Below are 12,312 nucleotides of genomic sequence, written 5' to 3'. Positions count from 1 at the left end.
TAGTAACAAATTTACTACAAAGGACAAAACCCTCATCTTTGTATTACTCTCATGTAGAAGACACCTAAGCAGCCCTATGCACAACCAAGTTCGCTTGTTATAACTAACATATGATGGCACTGCATGGAAAGGAAGGTGCAATAAAGCTGAGTCACTTCTTTACTGCCTTCAAACCACTTACAGGAGCACATAACCAATTGTTTAAAAAACATGATTTATGTTTACCTGATATTTTCTTTCAGAATTACGATAGTCCATATGGCTCCATACCATGTGGGATATAATTCCCGCCACTAGGAAGAGGCCAAGAAACCGAACAAGAGCTTAATTTCCCATCCATCTCTATTCAGTAAAACTAATAGCCAAGCAGAGAAAAAGGCAACATATTTGTAGAAAAGACAGGAAGTAGGGTCTATAGAGGTGCAAATTACAACTATTGCCCACAAAATTAAAATGGGCGGGACCTATGGACTTATTTCAAAAGAAAATAATTTATCAAGTAAGCATAAATTATGTTTTCTTTCATAAAATTATGATAGCTCATAGGGCTCCATAACATCTGGGATTAATTCCCAAGCAGACAGTCCATGTTACGGAACGGGTAAGACAATTCTCTGGCAGTTCCTATTTATCAGACACTGCACCCTAAAGGACTTTCCTGCCAAAAGCTGCTTGCAAAGAAGTAAAAACATCAAAGAAGTAAAAATTTCGAAAAGGTATGTAGAGAAAACCATGTTGCAGCTTTGCATATCTGCTCTAAAGATGCATCATTTTTGAAAGCCCAGAGAGTTGCAACTGATCTTGTAGTATGAGCTGTGATACGTTTAGGAGGCGACTTTCCCAACAAGCAAGCCTTGTGAGTTACCAGTTGAAGCCAAGAGGTCAAAGCTACAGTAGTAGCCTTTTACCCCTTATAAGTCCCAGAGTAATGAACAAACAAGCTGGAAGATTGTCTGTGTCCAGATAATGCTTATTCTAAGAAACAACTTTTACATAATCTGGATGTAGTAGGAGCATTGATCTTCAAGCTACTAAGCAATTCAAAGAAGGAACAGTAATCACCTGATTAATATTTTCAGAAGAAACTACCTTAGGAAGAATATCATATTTAGTACGAAGTACAGCTTTATCTTTGTGATAAAAAAAACAATTTATGTAAGAACTTACCTGATAAATTCATTTCTTTCATATTAGCAAGAGTCCATGAGCTAGTGACGTATGGGATATACATTCCTACCAGGAGGGGCAAAGTTTCCCAAACCTTAAAATGTCTATAAATACACCCCTCACCACACCCACAAATCAGTTTAACGAATAGCCAAGAAGTGGGGTGATAAGAAAAAAGAGCGAAAGCATTAAAAATAAGGAATTGAAATAATTGTGCTTTATACAAAAAAATCATAACCACCACAAAAAAGGGTGGGCCTCATGGACTCTTGCTAATATGAAAGAAATTAATTTATCAGGTAAGTTCTTACATAAATTATGTTTTCTTTCATGTAATTAGCAAGAGTCCATGAGCTAGTGACGTATGGGATAATGAATACCCAAGATGTGGATCTTCCACGCAAGAGTCACTAGAGAGGGAGGGATAAAATAAAGACAGCCAATTCCGCTGAAAAATAATCCACACCCAAAACAAAGTTTAAATCTTATAATGAAAAAAACTGAAATTATAAGCAGAAGAATCAAACTGAAACAGCTGCCTGAAGTACTTTTCTACCAAAAACTGCTTCAGAAGAAGAAAACACATCAAAATGGTAGAATTTAGTAAAAGTATGCAAAGAAGACCAAGTTGCTGCTTTGCAAATCTGATCAACCGAAGCTTCATTCTTAAATGCCCAGGAAGTAGAGACTGACCTAGTCGAATGAGCTGTAATCCTTTGAGGCGGAGTTCTACCCGACTCAACATAAGCATGATGAATCAAAGACTTTAACCAAGATGCCAAGGAAATGGCAGAAGCCTTCTGACCTTTCCTAGAACCAGAAAAGATAACAAATAGACTAGAAGTCTTTCGGAAATCTTTAGTAGCTTCAACATAATATTTCAAAGCTCTAACTACATCCAAAGAATGCAACAATCTTTCCTTAGAATTCTTAGGATTAGGACACAATGAAGGAACCACAATTTCTCTACAAATGTTGTTAGAATTCACAACCTTAGGTAAAAATTTAAATGAAGTTCGCAACACAGCCTTATCCTGATGAAAAATCAGAAAAGGAGACTCACAAGACAGAGCAGATAATTCAGAAACTCTTCTAGCAGAAGAGATGGCCAAAAGAAACAAAACTTTCCAAGAAAGTAATTTAATATCCAGCGAATGCATAGGTTCAAACGGAGGAGCTTGAAGAGCCCCCAGAACCAAATTCAAACTCCAAGGAGGAGAAATTGACTTAATGACAGGTTTTATACGAACCAAAGCTTGTACAAAACAATGAATATCAGGAAGACTAGCAATCTTTCTGTGAAAAAGAACAGAAAGAGCAGAGATTTGTCCTTTCAAGGAACTTGCAGACAAACCTTCATCCAAACCATCCTGAAACTGTAAAATTCTAGGAATTCTAAAAGAATGCCAAGAAAAATGATGAGAAGAACACCAAGAAATGTAAGTCTTCCAGACTCGATAATATATCTTCCTAGATACAGATTTACGAGCCTGTAACATAGTATTAATTACAGAGTCAGAGAAACCTCTATGACTGAGAATCAAGCGTTCAATCTCCATACCTTCAAATTTAAGGATTTGAGATCCTGATGGAAAAAAGGACCTTGCGATAGAAGGTCTGGTCTTAACGGAAGAGTCCACGGTTGGCAAGTAGCCATCCGGACAAGATCTGCATACCAAAACCTGTGAGGCCATGCTGGAGCCACCAGCAGAACAAACGAACGCTCCTTTAGAATCTTGGAAATCACTCTTGGAAGAAGAACTAGAGGCGGAAAGATATAGGCAGGATGATACTTCCAAGGAAGTGACAATGCATCCACTGCTTCCGCCTGAGGATCCCTGGATCTGGACAGATACCTGGGAAGTTTCTTGTTTAGATGAGAAGCCATCAGATCTATTTCTGGAAGTCCCCACATTTGAACAATCTGAAGAAATACCTCTGGGTGAAGAGACCATTCACCCGGATGTAACGTTTGGCGACTGAGATAATCCGCTTCCCAATTGTCTATACCTGGGATATGAACCGCAGAAATTAGACAGGAGCTGGATTCCGCCCATACCAGTATTCGAGATACTTCTTTCATAGCCAGAGGACTGTGAGTCCCTCCTTGATGATTGACATATGCCACGGTTGTGACATTGTCCGTCTGAAAACAAATGAACCACTCTCTCTTTAGAAGAGGCCACGACTGAAGAGCTCTGAAAATTGCACGGAGTTCCAAAATGTTGATTGGTAATCTCGCCTCCTGAGATTCCCAAACCCCTTGTGCTGTCAGAGACCCCCAAACAGCTCCCCAACCTGTCAGACTTGCATCTGTTGAAATCACAGTCCAGGTCGGAAGAACAAAAGAAGCCCCCTGAACTAAACGATGGTTGTCTGTCCACCACGTCAGAGAGTGTCGTACAATCGGTTTTAAAGATATTATTAATTGAGATATCTTTGTATAATCCCTGCACCACTGGTTCAGCATACAGAGCTGAAGAGGTCGCATGTGAAAACGAGCAAAGGGGATCGCGTCCGAAGCAGCAGTCATAAGACCTAGAATTTCCATGCATAAGGCTACCGAAGGGAATGATTGAGACTGAAGGTTTCGACAAGCTGAAACCAATTTCAGGCGTCTCTTGTCCGTCAAAGACAGAGTCATGGACACTGAATCTATCTGGAAACCTAAAAAGGTTACCCTTGTCTGAGGAATCAATGAACTCTTTGGTAAATTGATCCTCCAACCATGTTCTCGAAGAAACAAAACAAGTCGATTCGTATGAGATTCTGCTAAATGTGAAGACTGAGCAAGTACCAAGATATCGTCCAAATAAGGAAATACCACAATACCCTGTTCCCTGATTACAGATAGAAGGGCACCGAGAACCTTTGTAAAAATCCTTGGAGCTGTTGCTAGGCCAAACGGCAGAGCCACAAACTGGTAATGCTTGTCTAGGAAAGAGAATCTCAGAAACTGATAGTGATCTGGATGAATTGGAATATGCAGATATGCATCCTGTAAATCTATTGTGGACATATAATGCCCTTGCTGAACAAAAGGCAGAACAGTCCTTATAGTTACCATTTTAAATGTTGGTATCCTTACATAACGATTCAATATTTTTAAATCCAGAACTGGTCTGAAGGAATTCTCCTTCTTTGGTACAATGAAGAGATTTGAGTAAAACCCCAGCCCCTGTTCCAGAACTGGAACTGGCATAATTACTCCAGCCAACTCTAGATCTGAAACACATTTCAGAAACGCTTGAGCCTTCACTGATTTACTGGGACACGGGAAAGAAAAAATCTTCTTGCAGGAGGCCTTATCTTGAAGCCTATTCTGTACCCTTGTGAAACAATGTTCTGAATCCAAAGATTGTGAATCGAATTGATCCAAATTTCTTTGAAAAATCGTAATCTGCCCCCTACCAGCTGGGCTGGAATGAGGGCCGCACCTTCATGTTGACTTGGGAGCTGGCTTTGGCTTTCTAAAAGGCTTGGATTTATTCCAGACTGGAGATGGTTTCCAAACTGATACCGCTCCTGTAGGGGAAGGATCAGGCTTTTGTTCCTTATTGTGACGAAAGGAACGAAAACGATTAGTAGACCTAAATTTACCTTTAGATTTTTTATCCTGTGGTAAAAAAGTTCCTTTCCCCCCAGTAACAGTTGAAATAATAGAATCCAACTATGAACCAAATAATTTATTACCCTGGAAAGAAAGGGAAAGCAAAGTTGACTTAGAAGACATATCAGCATTCCAAGTTTTAAGCCATAAAGCTCTTCTAGCTAAAATAGCTAAAGACATATACCTGACATCAACCCTAATGATATCAAAGATGGCATCACAAATAAAATTACTAGCATGTTGAAGAAGATTAACAATGCTATGGGAATTATGATCTGTTACTTGTTGCGCTAAAGCTTCCAACCAGAAAGTTGAAGCTGCAGCAACATCCGCTAAAGATATAGCAGGTCTAAGAAGATTTCCTGAACATAAGTAAGCTTTTCTTAGAAAGGATTCAATTTTCCTATCTAAAGGATCCTTAAAGGAAGTACTATCTGCCGTAGGAATAGTAGTACGTTTAGCAAGAGTAGAGATAGCCCCATCAACCTTAGGGATTTTGTCCCAAAACTCTAATCTGTCAGATGGCACAGGATATAATTGCTTAAACCGTTTTGAAGGAGTAAATGAATTACCCAAATTATTCCATTCCCTGGAAATTACTTCAGAAATAGCATCAGGTACGGGAAAAACCTCTGGAATAACTACAGGAGATTTAAAAACCGTATTCAAACGTTTAGATTTAGTATCAGGAGGACCAGACTCTTAAAACTTCTTTAAGCAAGGAACGAATAAATTCCATTTTAAATAAATATGAAGATTTATCAGTATCAACCTCTGAAACAGAATCATCTGAACCAGAGGAATCATTATCAGAATCAGAATGATGATGTTCATTTAAAAATTCATCTGAAAAATGAGAAGTTTTAAAAGACCTTTTATGTTTACTAGAAGGAGGAATAACAGACATAGCCTTCTTAATAGATTTAGAAACAAAATCTCTTATGTTAACAGGAACACCCTGAATATTAGATGTTGATGGAACAGCAACAGGTAATGGAACATTACTAAAGGAAATATTATCTGCATTAACAAGTTTGTCATGACATTCATTACAAACAACAGCCGGAGGAACAGATACCACAAGTTTACAACAAATACACTTAACTTTGGTAGATCCAGCATCAGGCAGCAACTTGGCGCAAAAACGTCAAAAAAATTACGCAACTTCCGGCGACAAGTATGACGCCGGAAAACAAGAACATTTTTGCGCCAAAAAAGTCTGCGCCAAGAATGACGCAATAAAATGAAGCATTTTCAGCCCCCGCGAGCCTAACAGCCCACAGGAGAAAAAGTCAAATTTTTAAGGTAAGAAAAAATTGATTATTCAAATGCATTATCCCAAATAATGAAACTGACTGTCTGAAATAAGGAATGTTGAACATCCTGAATCAAGGCAAATAAATGTTTAAACACATATATTTAGAACTTTATATAAAAGTGCCCAACCATAGCTTAGAGTGTCACAAAAATAAGACTTACTTACCCCAGGACACTCATCTACATGTAGTAGAAAGCCAAACCAGTACTGAAACGAGAATCAGTAGAGGTAATGGTATATATAAGAGTATATCGTCGATCTGAAAAGGGAGGTAAGAGATGAATCTCTACGACCGATAACAGAGAACCTATGAAATAGACCCTGTAGAAGGAGATCATTGAATTCAAATAGGCAATACTCTCCTCACATCCCTCTGACATTCACTGCACACTGAGAGGAAAACTGGGCTCCAGCCTGCTGCGAAGCGCATATCAACGAAGAATCTAGCACAAACTTACTTCACCACCTCCATGGGAGGCAAAGTTTGTAAAACTGATTTGTGGGTGTGGTGAGGGGTGTATTTATAGGCATTTTAAGGTTTGGGAAACTTTGCCCCTCCTGGTAGGAATGTATATCCCATACGTCACTAGCTCATGGACTCTTGCTAATTACATGAAAGAAATGGAGAATCACAAGACAAAGCTGATAACTCTTTCCAAGATAAAAATTTGAAATCAATGGAATGCATCGGTTCAAATGGAGGAAGTTACAAAACAAAAAGAACAAGATTTAAATTTCTGGGTGGAAAAATATTTTTACTAGTGCCTGGGCAAATAGACTAAACATTGGGAAGCTTAGCTAACTTTCTATCTTAGTGAACAACTAAAGCAGAAATTTTACCTTTTTCCATGGACACGCCAAGGCCTCTATCATTTGAACCTTTGGATCTCTTGATCTTGCACAATACATTGGAAGTTTGTGATTTAAACAAAAGGCCATCAGATCTATGTCCGGTAGACCCCATCTGATCACCAATTGATCTACGACATCCTGATGGAGACCACTCTCCTGGATGGACTAATTGCCAGCCGAGGTAATCCGCATTCCAGTTCACACCTGGTATGTGAACAGCTGATAGGGAGTATTGATACCTCTATGCCCAAGACAGAATCTGAGACACTTCCAGCATAGCCAGTGGATTGCAGATACCCCCTTGATGATTAATGTAAGCCAGCGCCGCAATGTTGTCAGATTGGAAATGGATGACCCTTTCCTCTTAAGAGGGGCCAGGACTGAAGAGCCAGAAAAATTGTTCGAAGTTCCACAATGTTTCTTGGTAACCTCGCCTCCAGACCACTTCCCAGCCAGCAAGACTGGCGTCTGTAGTCATAATAGCTCATGATGGGTGAAGGAGAGACACCCCAAGGGATAAAAACCCTAGTACACGAACATATTTGCATAAGACATAAAAATGTACAGGGAGAAATATCTGTGTTTGACATAGTTTCAGTGGGGACAGGTTCACTGGGTTCTATTATATGCAAAACTCACAGTATAGCATAGTATGAAATAACACACATTCAGTGATAAAATATAATAGCAGAGAGCCCTTTACACTAGTTAAAATATCCTTCTGACACCTGTAAAGTACATATAGGGTAAGGTAATACCTAGGCCCAAAGATAGACTTACTAATAAAATGCCCCCTAAGTGACCCCCTGGCAGCTCCTGCGTAGGTACTCACCCCGCTCCAGTGATCAGTTTTATGCAAGATTCTGAAGTAAAAATACAGACAGATGCCCCAAAGGCCTTTTCCTCCCTAGCTGCAGCTCCATAGTGAGGAGGAAAAGACAGCAAAGTTGAGGGGGCGTGGATATTGCACCAAAACAATTAAAGCAAGAGGCCATGATGTCAATATCTGACCTTCGAACGATTCACAATTTGGTCAAATGCCTCCTAATTCTAGGACTAAGAATTTCAGCTACCCGGAATGTGAACTGCGAAAATCCTACAATAATGGCATTCTACTCAAGTCAGAATGTGGGCTACCTCTTCCATTGCTAATGTGAATTGAAGTTTATGGTATCCGCCTCTTCTCCCCTGTAGCTCTCCATGATGCGGTTATCTATTGGCCTCAGCATCACAATTTCTAGACCACTTTGAAGCCTGGCTCCCACACTTCCTCTCTTGCAACATACCTTTGCTCATCTTAGGTGATATCCACATACCCATGACTTGCCTGCTGCCTCTAAATTTTGAAAGAGGTATCTTTTAGCCTCTCCCAGTGGACATCTCCAACCAACTGTGAAAGCAACTCAACAGATCTGGTTGTCACCAATGTATTTGCCATTTCCAACTTCTGTAACTTCCCTTTCCTCTCTCCGACCATCATCTACCAACTTTCTCTTTCACTACAGCATCCTCACAAACCCCAAAAAAACGGTTACCTTACAGGAATTTAAATGACTAGGATTTCACAGACATTTCTACTCAACTTAAACCTCTTCTTTCGAACATTTCATCCCTGTCTTGTTCGGATCTTGTGGACTTACAGTATAATTCAGCACTAAAATCAATACTTGACAAAGCTGCACCATGCACCAGACGATAACCATGGCATAGAAAACTGACCCGCTATCTTCAGCAATGTTCACTGAATGTTGAACGTCTGGAGAAAAATCACACACCCATGCTTATTTCCTGCACTATAAATTCAACCTCAGATCATAAAACTCTGCCCTCAGTCTGGCCAAAAGAGTCTATTTCTCCTCCCTGTGTCAACTCATACATCCAACCCCAGAAGGCTGTTTTCAACCTTTAAATCCTTTCTACGTCCACCAGCACCTTCACCTACTACCAAACCCACTGATCAAATTATTGCTTATCACTTAAAAAAAAGTGACAATTAGAAAACATCTCTCCCACACACCCAGCCCTTCCATAACAAAACTGTTACTTTTCTCCTGTAACAGAGGAAGAAGGCTTCATACAGTTATCCTCTGCACTTATCTCACAACCTGTCCACATAACCCTATTCCTTCACAACTTCTTAACTCTCTCTGCTTCTTTAACCCCTGTCCTAACTCGCCTCCGTAACCAGTATTTCACCACTGGCACATTTCCTGATACAGTCAAGCATGCAATAATCACACAATTCCTAAAAAAAAAAATTTCCTTGCTCTACCCCTGCAACCCTTCTCATTTAAAGGGAGATAAAGAAACATCTTTTTTCCATGAGAAAGGCTCTTGGAGACAGAATGTATTTGAAATCCAAAAGAAGTTACCTTTGCTTGAGGAACCAAAGAACTCTCTGAAAAATTCCAGCCATGTCATTGAAGAAACAACAACAATCCGTTGGTATGAGATTCAGCTAAAGGTTAATGATGGAGCTTGAACCAAGATATTGTCCAGGTAGAAAAACACTACACAGACAATAGGGCACCCAGAACATTAGTGAATATTTTTGGAGCTGTAGCCAGACAAAATGGTAAATCAACAAACTGAAAATGCTTTTCTAGAAATGCAAACTTCATTAACTAGTAATGTTCCCTGTGAATAGGAGCATGAAGATAAACATCCTTTAAATCTATTGTGGACATAAAACATAATTTATTTAAGAACTTACATGATAAATTAATTTCTTTCATGGTCGAGAGTCCATGATCTGTTACGTGTCTGATATACATTCCTACCAGAAGGATGCAAAGTTTTGCTAACCTCAATAGCTTGTGAAAATTAAAAAACACCTCAGTTTTACGAATAGCCAAGTGGTGAGGTGTTTAAAAGGAGGAGTAAAAGACAATAATGAGAAGTAGAAAAAAAGAGATCTGCTTTAAACCAAAATAAACCCCAAATGGGTGAGGCCGTGTGGACTCTTGCCACCATGATTTTTTTTTTTAAGTTAAATTCTTACATAAGTTATGTTTTCTTTCATATAGGTGGAGAGAGTCCACAAGCTGTTACGTATGGGATACGATACACAAGAAGTCCACGAGTAACAAGAAAGGGAGGGATAAACAAAAGCAAAATTTATGCTTACCTGATAAATTTATTTCTCTTGTGGTGTATACAGTCCACAGATTCATCCATTACTTGTGTGATATTCTCCTTCCCAACAGGAAGCTGCAAGAGGATCACCCACAGCAGAGCTGTCTATATAGCTGCTCCCCTAACTGCCACCTCCCAGTCATTCGACCGAAGACAAGCAAGAGAAAGGAGAAACTATAGGGTGCAGTGGTGACTGTAGTTTAAAAAATAAAAAACACCTGCCTTAAAATGACAGGGCGGGCCGTGGACTGGATACACCACAAGAGAAATAAATTTATCAGGTAAGCATGAATTTTGTTTTCTCTTGTAAGGTGTATCCAGTCCACGGATTCATCCATTACTTGTGGGATACCAATACCAAAGCTATAGAACACGGATGAAGGGAGGGACAAGGCAGGCGATTAAACGGAAGGCACCACTGCCTGTAAAACCTTTCTCCCAAAAAAAGCCTCCGAAGAAGCAAAAGTATCAAATTTGTAGAATTTAGAAAAAGTATGAAGCGAAGACCAAGTCGCCTCATTTTTAAAAGCCCATGTGGAAGCCACCGCTCTAGTGGAATGAGCTGTAATTCTTACAGGAGGCTGCTGGCCAGCAGTCTCATAAGCTAAGCGGATTATACTTCTTAACCAAAAAGAAAGAGAAGTTGCTGAAGCCTTTTGGCCTTTCCTCTGTCCAGAGTAGACAACAAACAATGCAGATGTTTGACGAAAATCTTTAGTAGCTTGTAAATAAAACTTTAAAGCACGAACCACGTCAAAATTGTGTAATAGACGTTCCTTCTTTGAAGAAGGATTAGGACACAGTGACGGAACAATCTCCTGATTGATATTCTTATTAGATACCACCTTAGGAAGAAACCCAGGTTTGGTACGCAAAACTACATTATCTGCATGGAAGATCAGATCAGGGGAATCACACTGCAAGGCAGATAACTCTGAAACTCTTCAAGCCGAAGAGATAGCTACCAAGAACAGAACTTTCCAAGATAACAGCTTGATATCTATGGAATGCAGAGGTTCAAACGGAACCCCTTGAAGAACTTTAAGAACTAAATTTAAACTCCATGGCGGAGCAACAGGTTTAAACACAGGGTTGATTTTAACTAAAGCCTGACAAAAAGCCTGAACGTCTGGAACATCCGCCAGACGCTTGTGCAAAAGGACAGAGCAGAAATCTGTCCCTTTAAGGAACTAGCCAACAATCCCTTCTCCAATCCTTCTTGGAGAAAAGACAATATCCTGGGATTCTGACTTTACTCCATGAGTAACCCTTGGATTCACACCAATGAAGATATTTACACCATATCTCATGATAGATTTGCCTGGTGACAGGCTTTCGAGCCTGAATTAAGGTATCAATGACCTACTCGGAAAAAACACGTTTTGACAAAACCAAGCGTTCAATCTCCAAGCAGTCAGACGCAGAGAATTTAGATTTGGATGTTTGAAGTAGAAGGTCCTGCCTCAGTGGCAGAGTCCAAGGTGGAAAGGATGACATGTCCACCAGATCTGCGTACCAAGTCCTGCGTGGCTACGAAGGAGTAATCAAAATTACCGAAGCTCTCTCCTGCTTGATCTTGGCAATCAGCCGAGGGAGCAGAAGAAACAGTGGAAACACGTAAGCCAGACTGAAGGACCAGGGCGCTGCTAGAGCATCTATCAGCGCTGCCTGGGGATCCCTTGACCTGGACCCGTAACAAGGAAGTTTGGCGTTCTGACGAGACGCCATAAGATCCAGTTCTGGTTTGCCCCATAGTTGAATCAGCTGGGCAAATACCTCCGGATGGAGCTCCCACTCCCCCGGATGAAAAGTCTGCCGACTTAGAAAATCCGCCTCCCAGTTCTCTACTCCTGGGATATGGATAGCTGAGAGATGGCAAGAGTGAACCTCTGCCCATAGAATTATCTTTGAAACCTCCAACATTGCCAGGGGACTCCTTGTTCCCCCCCTGATGGTTGATATAGGCTACAGTCGTGATGTTGTCCGACTGAAATCTGATGAACCTGACCGCAGCTAGCAGAGGCCAAGCCTGAAGAGCATTGAATATCGCTCTTAGTTCCAGAATGTTTATCGGAAGGAGAGCCTCCTCCTGAGTCCATGAGCCCTGAGCCTTCAAGGAGTTCCAGACTGCACCCCAGCCCAGAAGGCTGGCGTCTGTCGTTACTATAGTCCAATCTGGCCTGCGGAAGCTCATCCCCTTGGACAGATGGACCTGAGATAACCACCAGAG

General features: G+C 40.5%; 1 protein-coding gene across 1 annotated transcript in view; it reads right to left on the bottom strand.

Annotated features, from left to right (window-relative positions):
• The window catches only part of POLR2B (RNA polymerase II subunit B), a 764,705-nt gene that overhangs the window by 235 nt on the left and 752,158 nt on the right, over positions 1-12,312 (bottom strand). The gene's annotated exons all lie outside the window — the stretch shown is intronic.

This window comes from Bombina bombina, chromosome 2 (assembly GCF_027579735.1).
Source record: "Bombina bombina isolate aBomBom1 chromosome 2, aBomBom1.pri, whole genome shotgun sequence".
In the NCBI taxonomy this organism is placed as follows: domain Eukaryota; kingdom Metazoa; phylum Chordata; class Amphibia; order Anura; family Bombinatoridae; genus Bombina; species Bombina bombina.
The sequence above is the reverse complement of the archived record's forward strand: the minus strand, read 5'-3'. Positions and strand labels throughout refer to the sequence as shown.